This window comes from Lacerta agilis, chromosome 10 (genome assembly GCF_009819535.1).
Source record: "Lacerta agilis isolate rLacAgi1 chromosome 10, rLacAgi1.pri, whole genome shotgun sequence".
In the NCBI taxonomy this organism is placed as follows: Eukaryota; Metazoa; Chordata; class Lepidosauria; order Squamata; family Lacertidae; genus Lacerta; species Lacerta agilis.
In genome coordinates, this window is record NC_046321.1 from 19,773,608 (window position 1) to 19,786,319 (window position 12,712).

Genomic DNA, 12,712 nt, shown 5'->3' on the forward strand with positions numbered 1-12,712 from the left:
TGTGCTGTTAGAATTCTAGCCTGTAATAGTTACACGTAACTCAGAATATACCTAAGGCATGGATGAAATCTCGCCCATCCTCTTTGCTGCTTCATTCATAAGGAATGGGGAAACAAACTACAGTGGTAGCTCGGGTTAAGAACTTAATTCATTCCAGAGGTCCATTCTTAACCGGAAACTGTTCTTAACCTGAAGCACCACTTTAGCTAATGGGGCCTCCCGCTGCCACTGCACCGCCAGAGCACAAGTTCTGTTCTTATCCTGAAGCAAAGTTCTTAACCTGAAGCATTATTTCTGGGTTAGCGGAGTATGTAACCTGAAGCATATGTAACCTGAGGTGCCACTATATCTGACTTTTAGAAGACATCTGAAGGCAGCCTTGTTTAAGGAAGTTTTTAATGTTTGATGTTTATCGTGTTTTTACTATTCTGCTTGTAGCCACTCAGAGTGGCTGGGAAAACCCAGCCAGATGGGCAGGGTTTAAATAACATGGGCTCCCAATATGTTTCCGAGCACAATTCAAAGTGTTGGTACTGATCTTTAAAGCCGTAAATAGCCTCAGCTCAGTATACCTGAAGGAGCATTTCCACCCCCATTGTTCAACCCAGACACTGAAGTCCAGCACCGAGGGCCTTCTGGCGGTTCCCTCACTGCGAGAAGCGAAGTTACAGGGAACCAGGCAGAGGGCCTTCTCGGTAGTGGCGCCCACCCTGTGGACCGCCCTCCCATCAGATGTCAAGGAAATAAACAACTATATGACATTTAGAAGACATCTGAAGGTAGCCCTGTTTAAGGAAGTTTTTAATGTATTTTTAATTTTTTGTTGGAAGCTGCCCAGAGTGGTTGTGGAAACCCAGCCAGATGGGTGGGGTAGAAATTGTTGTTGTTGTTGTTGTTGTTGTTAGATAGTGTTAGGGGAGTCCTTTTTTCAATTTGGATGAGCAAGCACTAGATTCCAGATGGCGGGTTCACCATGTGTGAACAGAGTTCTCCTCCTGACACCTCCTATATTTTCCCATACAACCTCCATAAAACACCACTATGGGATGATGTGGCATCTCTGTAACAGGGACTTCTGGGTTTAAAAAAAGGCACTTCTCAGTGCCAGCTACAGGGCTATCTCCCCTACCACCAAAGCACTCACCAGAGCAATATTAGTGCCATGATTCTACAGGGATTGTGGGCAAAATAGCCACCGCTAAGAGGAGCAACCACATCTGGTGAGCTTCTGGGGTTTTTACAGGGCTTTGCACATCTGCACTTCATGATGTTTCCTAAAATACCATTGCACTCACTCTCAATCAAATGTTCCCTTTCGTTGTAAACACAGATATGTGCACTGGTGCAAGGGAGCCCCCCTGTCCATCCCCTTTACACACATAAGCATGCTGATTAGCAGAACACGGGGAGGGGGCAACAAAAATCATGACTCACAGCAGATCTAGTTCTCCTGAGAGTTGTTACAATTGCAAATGGGGGTGGATGAATCTGACCATTACGGGTTCTTTCATTTTTCCAACCTTGAGTTCAGTCCAGTTTGTGATTATTATTATTTTTAAAAAAAGATTTTCCTGAACATTCATCATTTCATTGCATTTTTTTCCTAATATGCACATTTTTTTGTATGCAATTTTCCCTGATATGATGCATTTTTGTACATATTACTTGGCTGGAGAACTATTACAAAATTTAGAGAAGTGCTCGTTTCAAACGATGGCTGTGTTTTATTTCAAATATTCAGTCACCCACCCACCCAGCAGCACTTAAGAAAGTGCAGGTACAAAAGACAGGACTCAAAACTATTAAAGATCCAAGTGGAAATTTATATCTTTGAAAATCTACAGCCGAAACTGTTCACGGTCCAGTTTCTTCTCCACAAGTTCTTCCTTAAGTATTCTCTTTTTGTGCTTCTTTATAAGCAAGATAATTGGATTTGAATGGACTTAGCAGACAGATTTTTCCCCCCTGTACTCAACAGACTAACTTAAGCAGCTTTTAGGTAGAATGCTGTGAATGGACACTGGATTAGTGCTATCCGTCATCGTAATGTGATTTTTATTTTTACAAAAAAACACTTAAAGTTTTTCTTATAACTGCCAAACCTCCATTGGGATAACCTAGCATTGCAACTCCTAGACTGGAGCGATGATTGGGGCTTGGAGTCAGGTCTCTATTGAGGGCCACATCAGGAATTTAGCATGAAGTTGAAAAATGCACACAGAGTACAATTCATCAAGTAATGCAGCTGGTAAGAGAGGACAATCCTTGATAAACACATAGGCCTGGCATCCTTGCCCTTGGCCATGCAGTGCCAGAGAATTCATCAGTAATGTAACACCTACAATGTCATGGCTTGTGATGTATTGGTAAAACAGAGGGAATGACGTGTTTAGGAAAAGTACTTGCTCAAGAGGTCTTAGACTGGGATGGAAGGGTACAAGAATTGCCTGAACCCTTATATTCCAGCTCCATCACTGAAATCACCTGCCGGAGTGTCGTTGGTCATTTCCTGAGTTGGTGAGGCTCATTTGACAACAACAAGGAACTGAGCCTTTCGTGTCATCAAACCATTCCTTTGAAGTATTCTGCCAACAGATATTCACCAGGCATGTTCTGTTGCAACTGTTTAAACAACTGCTGAAAACTTTTCTATTCCATCAGGCTCACACTGGCAATTAAGAATACATCTCTCCACAATAGTTATCTGTTTATGGTCTTAACCTTTTTTTATATGTGGCTTCTATTGTACCTGTTTTATGTGAAGTCGTTGTGAAATGCTTTGTGAATTTACGGTACATACGTATTTTTAGAAATAAATATAAAATAAATGAGATACACTAGCTTGATTTAATTATAACATCACCTGAGCACTTGGCGCTCTCTCTCTCTCTCTCTCTCTCTCTCTCTCTCTCTCTCTCTCTCTCTGAAACGCTTCACAAATTTGCATGTCATCCTTGCGCAGGGGCCATGCTAATCTTCTCAATATCGTTCCAATTTTAGTATATGTGCTGCTGAAGCGAGCAGAGCATTTAGCTCTCTTGAATGCTTCTTCAGTAACTGCCCATCTTAAAAAGCTTAATGTTTTCTCAGTTTTGCCTTCTAAGGCTATGCAGTGAAGACACACTTGTTTGAGAAATTAGCTTTTGTCATACTGCACTTGGGGGTCCTTTTATTATGAACTTCCCATCAGCCTCAGCCAATGTGGACAATAGTGAGGGATGAGGGGAACTGTAGCCCAATAACATCTGGAGGACCAAAGATTCTCCACCACTTTTCTAGATTCAGGGAGAAAGAATCTTAAATTTTAAGATAACTGGATGTGATAGATCAATAATGAAGTTAGGACAGTTTTCCCAATCTGGTGTGGAAAAGGACAAATCTGTCAATTTTGGTATCTCATTTTTCCATTCTTAAATTTCATTTCCACATTTCCATGTCAGGTAGTGTTTTTTTAAACAAAAATTCATCAGCATTCCAGGGTGAATTTCTCATAATATACACAATTCTGTATGCCCTCTTCACCAATATATAGATTTTTATGCACATTTTACCCTGGTTAATGCATTTTTTGCACACATTACTTTGATGCAGAAATGCATTGCAAAATTCAGGGAAGTGTGAATTTTGAAAGAGCACCTGCTTTTTTTCAAGAAGTACCAACTAAGTAAGTTCACCTTTAAATGATCCAAATTTCTTCCTCCATCCCTGGCTTGGTGCTTTCCAGATGCGTTTGGACTCCAACTCGCAGCAACCCCAGTCAACATGGCCAAATGCCGGGCATGCTGGGAATTGGTCCAGTATCATCTGGAAGGCCACAGGTTCCTGTTCTAAGACTCCACAGTGCTGCATGTTGGGCTCCATGATTTTATAATAATTACTTAACACATTAGTGAACAATGGAAGGGCGGGGGAGATGATGCAACAAAGGTTCAGAAATGTGCCATGAAGGATATCCTAATTCAGCTATGAGACCAGCACTTGCCTCCTAGCAAGCGGAGATGGTATTGAAAATTAGAACTTATATAGTCAAAGAAAGAAAGTAAAGAAAGAAAAGGTCCCCTTCTAAAAAGAAATTGGATATCCAGCCCAAGTGATGCTAATGGAAAGGAGCAACGTTGGCAGGCAAAATGTAAATGGGAGATTTAAGAGAAGCCTAGGAGCAAATTTGAAGAACGAGGAGGCAAATGCAGGCCGACAAGTCATAAGGATTCCTTTAAGCACACCAGAAATAAGATGCCTTGTGGGAGAGATGGTGGGCCGACAACACTTGGAGGCTATGGAGGGGCAATCAAAGGGGATAAAGAGATTGTCCAGAAACTAAATCATTGCTTTGCTGCAGCTTTTTCTGCAGAGGACAAGGAAGAAATGCAGAACCTTCAGGGTTAGGCAGGTATGCAAGCCATGAAGCAGCTGGTATAACATGCAGCAGCAGTCAAGATTTCATAGGATTTGACAAGATGACTTGCGTCATTGCGAATTGGCTTTACTGAATCACCTAGTCCAGTGACGGCCAAACCTGGCCCTCCAGCTGTTTTGGGACTACAGTTCCCATCATCCCTGACCACTGGTCCTGTTAGCTAGGGATGATGGGAGTTGTAGTCCCAAAACAGTTGGAAGCCCAAGTTTGGCCTCACTCACCTAGTCAATAAAAATGGGCAAATTTCCCTCTCTTTTTTTTGCACCGCCATGAGAAACACTCCTTCATTTTTCAAGGTATCTGAAGAAGTGTGCATGCACACGAAAGCTCATACCAGGAACAAACTCAGTTGGTCTCTAAGGTGCTACTAGAAAGAATTTTCGATTTCATTTTTCAAGTGTGCTAACTTGGCAAACCTGGATTTTGAATTCCTCTTCAGGAATTCGGAACCCAGGAATATCGAAGGGGCTTCTGAGACACTGATGGTGGAGAGCTATGGATTTATTCGGATTATCCCCAACCCACCAGCAGGACTTCAACACATTGAATGTTTGAAGGATCAAGGTTGAGATTCCCTTGGAGGGAGTCCTGTCAGTTTATTATTATTATTATTATTATTATTATTATTATTATTATTATTATTATTATTATTATTTGTTGTTGTTGTTGTTGTTGTTATTGTGTTTCATTTATGAATCACCTTTCATGTACTGTTAAGTCTTGAGGCACTTTACAGGCATGTAAGAAAAACCACGAAACTTAAGTTTAGAAACAATATAAAACACAACTAAAGATTGATAGCAGAAACTGCATTCCAAATGCCTTGCCCAACATATTTTGACTCTCAAGAGTCTTTGTCAGTGGAATATTTGGACAGCTTCTCCTTCTGCACAAGGACTGTTATAACACACTGCAAATGCAGAGAAACCATACAAGATTATCCAGTTATTATTGCATATCCTATTGGCCACCAGCCAGATACTGTATTCTTGCATATATGTGTTGAATAAATATATTAAGTTTCTTTAGGCCTAGTTGTTTATTGTGTCAAGGATTGTGTCCTCCAGCACCAGCTTGATGAAGCTAAGCTGGTCTGGGTCTGGCCAGTGTGTGGATGGAAGAACACCTGAGATTCCTTGATGGAGGGAAAGGTGGAATACAAATGTAATAAATAAATCAGAAAATGTAATATGTAATAAATGTAATAAATAAATCAGAAAATGTAATAAATAAATCAGAAACCTGTTCTTAGCACAGAAAGGTTGCTAAGAATGGGGGGGGGGAGAGAATGGTAGGTAAGAATGCACAATGCTGGCCATTCAGTAGCAGTCAATGCACATTACAACTGTTAAGAACCGCTGCCTGGATTTGTTGGTTTTCCTTCTTGTGTTGATTCTTCCCCCCCCCCTCCATTGTACAGCATCTACTACATTTCAAGCCTGCAGCCGGAGCCAGTGTTGTTTGCCGATTTTCGCACAGCACCTAGAGAATTTTCAAAGCTCTGTAAATAATGCATAACTACAACTTGCTGGACAGCCAAGTGATTTGTCTGTTGTCGGGCCAGCTTGTGTAGGGAAGGAAAAAAAATGATTAACTCCGCCACTGATCACAATAAGCTAATCTGGCCAGAGAAGGCAGTAATTGATCATTTGGCCAGACATCCAGATGTACTGTGTGTTGAACTTGTCGCATAGCCAGGGCCTAATTTCAACCACATGAACATCTCGCCACAGCAATGTGCAGGCAATGCAAAGCTATGCAGGTGATTGAAATGATTAAAGATGGTGCACATGGGGACCAACCACCTTGATGGGCTGGGGTCAAGTGTCAGCGTGAACAGGCCCTTGCCTAGGATCGGTACCCCAACAAGGGGTCAACTGACAAGAGTTCCCTGGACCTTCTCTTGCTCTTCACCATTGCAACCTGCATGTTCATATGCACCTCCCTCTGGCCCAGAGGGAATGAACTCACAAAGGATAGCAGTGGCGAGGAAGAGGAAGAGTAGCTGCCATTGTGTGCTTCCTCACTGGCTCCGCTGGGCAAGCAAGCAGGTGGTAGGAATGAGGAAGCAGAGTAGCAGCAGCAGCAGCTGGCAGCAACAGCAAGATGCTGGTAGAGTTTACCAGACCAAAGGCGGCATCCTCACATGGCCATGGTGAGTGTGGCCAGAGGCAAAAGTGGGTAGGCTTACATATAAATGTGGGTGGGGCAATGGATATGACTCTTATCTTTGTACACTAAGCAAATACCAGGCATGCAAAATCCAGAGGGTTTGGTTCACATGCCCACACACATCCAGGCAAGCAGGAGGCAGGGTCGTGACTCAAGGCCACATTCCAGCCAGGAAAAGGCAGTCAAGGAGGTTGCAGAGCAGGACTGGTGAGGGAGATGGCTGAGAGGCAGATAGGGAGGCCTGCCTCTAGGCCTGAGCTTACTTACCCCTGGGGTAGAACCACTGGGGGGGGCAACTGCAGATGTCCTGTGGAAGCCCCTCCCCTTAAAAAAAGAAACTTGGTGCTTGCACTCACCCCCTGAAGTGGCAGGCCAAATCAACTGAAAGTCAACTGAAGTCAACCAAGTCAACTGAAATGGCCTGAAATATAGTCACATATTTCGGGATCCTAAATTACCAATACTGCCCTTGAGGCTGACAAGTATTGCCTAATGCTGCTTGTAATGTTCATTCTGTAAATACCCACAGCAGGGTTATTTTCTGCTTCCATGAACGGAAAGAGCTACCCTGAGTTACAGTAATTAACCAACTCAATGGAAGCATCATGGGACCAGCCCAACTCTCAAAAGTCGGTGGAGTTTCCGGCAAACAGCAGCCTCAAACCTCTTCAGACGAATAACCACAAAAGTTTTCAGGAAATCCAAACTCTGTCAAAGAAATGTTGGCTTTCCTCAAAGTGATCCTCCAGTAAAATAGTTGCAAATCAAGGCCAAGAGGATTTGGAATAAATGGAGAAAGTCATCCTAATGAACTGGCAACTTTCTTTAAAATGCATCACTGTTGCTCAATTGCAACTGCTCTACAGTGACTTCTGGCTACCACCAAGACAACCATAATTCTAATATGCCACATATTAGAATATCTGGATCTCTTTGACATACACATTCCAGAGGCAAGGCAGAAAAGGGTTGAATGAGCTTTGAAATATGACTGAGCTATTATCTTAAATTGTCCTTTCTGCTAAGTGTGGTAGACAGTGTATCCCTGTAATTTAATTACCGGTATAATGATAGGGCATGCTCCAGCCAAAGTTAAGCACTGTTAAGGCTCATCTATTTCAATGGGAGAATTAAGTATGTGCTTAAATCTCCTCCACTAAAATTAATGGGATTTAGGCCATGTCCCAGCATTACATTTAGCCACAACAATATAGCTTGTTCCTGTGCAAAGTCATCTGGATGCTCACCTGGAACATCTATACTCATGTAGCTCTATGGTGCGGCTCTGCCTGAGAAATGGAGAGGGTTGGCGGAGGATGTAACTGCAGCTTGGACTTCCTCTAGTCTGGTTCTAAGAGATCTCCATTGGCTCCCAGTATGTTTCTGAGTATTTAAAGTCCCAAACGGCTTTGGCCCTGTCTATCTGAAGGAGCATCTCTGTCCTTATCATTCAGCCCAAAGATCCAGGTCCGAGGACCTTCTGGTGGCGTAGCCTGGAATTAGCCAATCACATGGGGCCCATTGTGTAAATAATGTATATATAGCAGATGTTGTGGGGAAAACATTCATTCATCGCTACTATGAGCTGAATAAAGAGCATGAAATTCACACATGACTCTGATTATATTTCAGATCCCATTGCGAAGACCCTTAAGGTTCTTCTTGAGATGAGCATGGCATGGCTTCAGTGGCCAGCTCCTCCTCCTCCTCCTGCCATGGAAGGAGGCTGAGTGTGAGAGCGGAGGAGTCACCGGCCATTGTAGCCAAGCCACATTCAGCTCCGCACTCAGCCTCTTCCCAGGCCCCCGCAATATCCATCGCAAGCTGACGCCTCTGGTGTGTGTAAAGCAGTTTTTCAACAACCTTGCATTTCGTCTGGAAAGAAATCGTGCTACATATAACGGAAATGCTGATGCAGTTGGAGGGAAATTTCATGAAGAAAACCCATGGCCGTTGACTGAAATGTACTCTGGTTTGGTCTGGGATGGAAACCACTGGTCGGATTTTCTTTCCTTTTTCCACCCTTGCCTTGGTTCTCACTGTAGGCTCAGCTGCACCCAGGCGATCTGTTAGTGGAAGTGCCGGAGACTCTCACAGAAAACAAAAACACCATTGTGACCTCCGGGAACAGAGCAATCCAAACAAACAAGTGAGTCAGGTGACCCAGGCCACTGGGAGACAATCAAGGCATCTCAGAGGCCTTCCTTCAGTAACAGCAAGGATTCCTAGCAGGAGGATGGAGAAGCAGGTTGGCTGAAAAATAAATAAATCACTCTCTCCTGACAGCAGAAAGCTAACAGCATCAGGTTGTGGTGTCCATGGTACCAACTTCAAATCTCACAGGTGCAAACTGTGAAAGGACACTTTGGAGTGAGTGACTTGGGCACATCAACAGCTTGAGATCCAAGCCCAGACGTAGGCACATTTGTTCCTCATCGGGAAGCCCATATAAGCACATTGATACCCTGATCAATCCTTATGTTATGACATCAGGGGTATGGTTATTTAACACAACATTGAACAAGGCACTGTGACAACTAAAAAATAATTAAAAGGCAGTTGAAATTTACAGAAGCCTGAAAAGCACTTTGAACATGACCCTATGTTGGCATTTTTTGTTTTTTTTTAAGCTGACAAACCCTATAGATGAAGGTGACTCCAAGCCAAGAAAATTGTAGGCAGTTGATGGATTCCTTACAGATTGCTGGCTTTTACCTACTAGGTAATCATCAAAATAAAGATATTGAGAGATCAGTGATGGGCATATTCTGTTGTTACTGATGATAGGCCTTATCTGAGCTTAATAGAAGACCAAAATGTTCCCTGAATCAATTTGAAAAGGCTATTGACCTGCTTTCTGCCAGAATCCCTCTTTACTGTAAACATATGACTGACCCCAAGAGAAAGAGTTTTCACAAGCTGCCTGACACTCAATACAGTGGTACCTCGGGTTATGAATTTAATTTGTTCTGGAGGTCCGTTCTTATCCTAAAACCATTCGTAACCTGAGGCGTGTTTTCACTAATGAGGCCTCCCGCTGCTGCCATGCCGCCAGCGCATGATTTCCGTTCTCATCCTGGGGCAAAGTTCTCAACCTGAGGTACTACTTCCGGGTTAGCGGAGTTTGTAACTCGAAGTGTTTGTAACCTGAAGCGTTTGTAACATGAGGTACCACTGTAGTCACAATGGTACAGATACACACACACACACACTACAGTTATGATCACTATTAGATGCAAGGTTTGCATTTGTCAACATTTCCTAGATGCCTGTCTACAAAAAGAAATTAGTCATCAAGTTTGTAAACATTTGCATCAAATCTCAGACTGCATGAGGACTACTGTGTACAACTGCTGCACTAAGGGACTGCTTTGCAACCTGCTTTGAGGTCATTGTTTTTTGCAATCAAGTGGTGCATGAAATTTTGTGAAATGAATAAACAGACAAAAAACACCCACGAAGCAGCTCGAGATTTATGTATTGATTCATTTCATAGTAGTATTGTACCTAGACATTTCAGTTGCCACAAAAAGCTTTGGTCAAACCAAATGACAACAATCACATGGGGGTACATAATGATATATAATTTCAGGGAGTCCCTTCCTTCCTTATTTCCTTCTGTACATCCATCCATCCATCCTTCATTCCTTTCTTTCCTTGGAAAGAATAACCCAACGCTGTCACAGCTACAATCACATTATGGTCACAGCTGCAATTACGCCAGCCTGCAGCACACTTAGAAATGTCAACGATGCATTCTACGTGCAGCTGAAACCAGGGCACAGTACAAAATGCATGTGTTGGATAAAACCGCATATATCGAATGTGCATCCACCATACAATGGCCTGAGTATATAGTACTAAATATAGAAGAAGAAAAATCCTCAATAAGTAGCAACAAATCTGAATCCCATACCGAGGGGAGTGGGAGGAACTTGACTGACAAGACGAGATTTGGGAGGTACACTCAGAGATGCTGAGAGTCTAGCCCTTTCCCTATGCTCTGGCTCAAAGAGCATGGAAGAAGCCAGACTACCTGAGATATTTGTATCCACCTTGTCCTTTAGGCCCAACGCTCAGGGGTGTCACAACGCCAGCTGAGAGATACACCACTTTCAAAAGCCAATATTGATAACACATCCTCCAGAACCATTTTTGAATCAGTTCCCACCTACCCACCCAAGAAATCCACTGGAGATATTCATCTGTTGTATATATTTGGAACCACTTTGCGCTGCTCCAAAATTCATACAAAATGAAGCCAACATGCAAAAAAAAGAGCTATTTTGCTTACTACAAAAGTTACATGTACCAAAGGCGTGATTGCACTGCACCAAATGCATGGCATTTCTTTGTACCATTAACTATGTCTGGCCTTCCAGATATTGTTGGACAACTTCCATCCTCCTTCATCACTGGCCGTCCTTGCTGGGGCAGATGGGCTGCACAACCCTATCATAAACTGTTTTTCTGATGCGATCAGCTGAAGTGTAGTGATATATCCACTAGTAATATCTAGGGATGTTTTTTTATTTTAAATATCAGATCATTATTATTTGATGTTGCTATTTTATTTTATTTTTAATCTGTTATAGGTTTTTGACTTTATTGTTTCTTGGAGAACTGCCCCAGAATTTTTTTTTAATTTTAAAAATAAATCTTTATTGAGAATTATAACATTCATACATTAAAAACAATACACAACAAAACAAACATCACACACATACATAACCATAATACATCAAAAAGAAAATTGAACAAAACAAATCATACATATTCATTCATTCATGCTATTAATAAAATATCAATATTCACTACTTGAATAAATAAATCATAACCAATCCAAGTTAATCATAAATCATAATACCTAGTTGTAAACTTGACTTAGGCTTCCGCCTGCCCTCCTCCCGGGTTGCTTAATTTACTCGTTACTGCGTTTTCCAATCATTTAACCAAATTTCATGTGAATTTATCAACTTTTTATCTTTTTTCCCCTTTTTTACCAATACAGAATGTTAGAAATGGATCCAAGTTTTTATATTCGGGCACTGTTTTTTCATATATATTCCAAATTTCTGCCCCAGAAATTGTTACTGAAAGGTGGCATATACATTTGTGAAATAGGTAAAATGCCAATGCAGAGGGACACCATGCCATCAAAAATTGAGGTCAACAATGTAAGTTAAGAGCACAGTGGAAGATCAGATAAAACCAAGGTGGCTGGGTGATGGAAAGAGAAAGAGGTGCCAGTGCTTAACCTAGAGAGTGGTCGAGAGAAAACCAGGAAGATGAATGATCATGAGGGCTGCTTGTTCTCTGTGGACAAGGAAGATAAAATCCCAGGCAATTACACAAAAGATATGGGTCAAGCACTAGCAAGGCACCTGAATCCCATGAGGAATTATGTGCATGAGCATGTTAGTTTAGTTACAGTGTCCTGGTTTCATACCAGATCACATATTGATTTCTGTATGCTTTATTTGGAGATAAAAAAAAACCCACAAAATGAATCCCATGCATGCAACATATTTTTCTACTAACAACATATTGCCAATCCTTTAATTGAAGCTATATTCTCCAGCAGAAAATACTTGCCTACCTTTAGGGGAAATAATCATAAACTTACCAGAAAGATACGCTTCTTTCTCTCCTTTGGTTTAAGCAGAGAAGCAGATTCACATTTTGGAAAATACGCTTTTGAAGGGCAAGGATATTTGACCATTGGAACCAAGGCATATTAGACTATGCAGATGAATTATGCTTGGGTGATACCTTTTAGAACGAAGGGCAGCACCACAGTTTGAATGCTTCCTCACATAAAAACGTATCTTTCCACAGAAGTCCGGAACATTGAGAACAGTAGAATAGTACTCTTCTCCCTGATATTCCTATTGAAGGAGAATTTGGATATTGTGGATCATTCATTCATATCATACCAATCTTATTTTCTGGAACTGGACAGTCCTATGAAGTATGCCATGTTCTTTACATTTAAGTGTAGATACAGTTTTATTGAAAACCAATAAGGAAAGAAATCCAGTTTCTCCAGAAAAATGACAGACCTCCTTCTTCAGGGTTTTGTAGGAGGGGGAAGTGAACAGCCATCTCTTATTAACACACTGA

At 41.8% G+C, this 12,712-nt stretch overlaps 1 protein-coding gene and 1 non-coding gene across 2 annotated transcripts in view; both read right to left on the reverse strand.

The window, feature by feature from the left end:
- The window catches only part of PTN (pleiotrophin), an 89,016-nt gene that overhangs the window by 68,709 nt on the left and 7,595 nt on the right, over positions 1–12,712 (reverse strand). The window lies entirely within an intron of this gene.
- Positions 2,918–3,024, reverse strand: LOC117054615. The gene has a single exon (XR_004427525.1). It is a non-coding gene; the product is annotated as a U6 spliceosomal RNA (small nuclear RNA).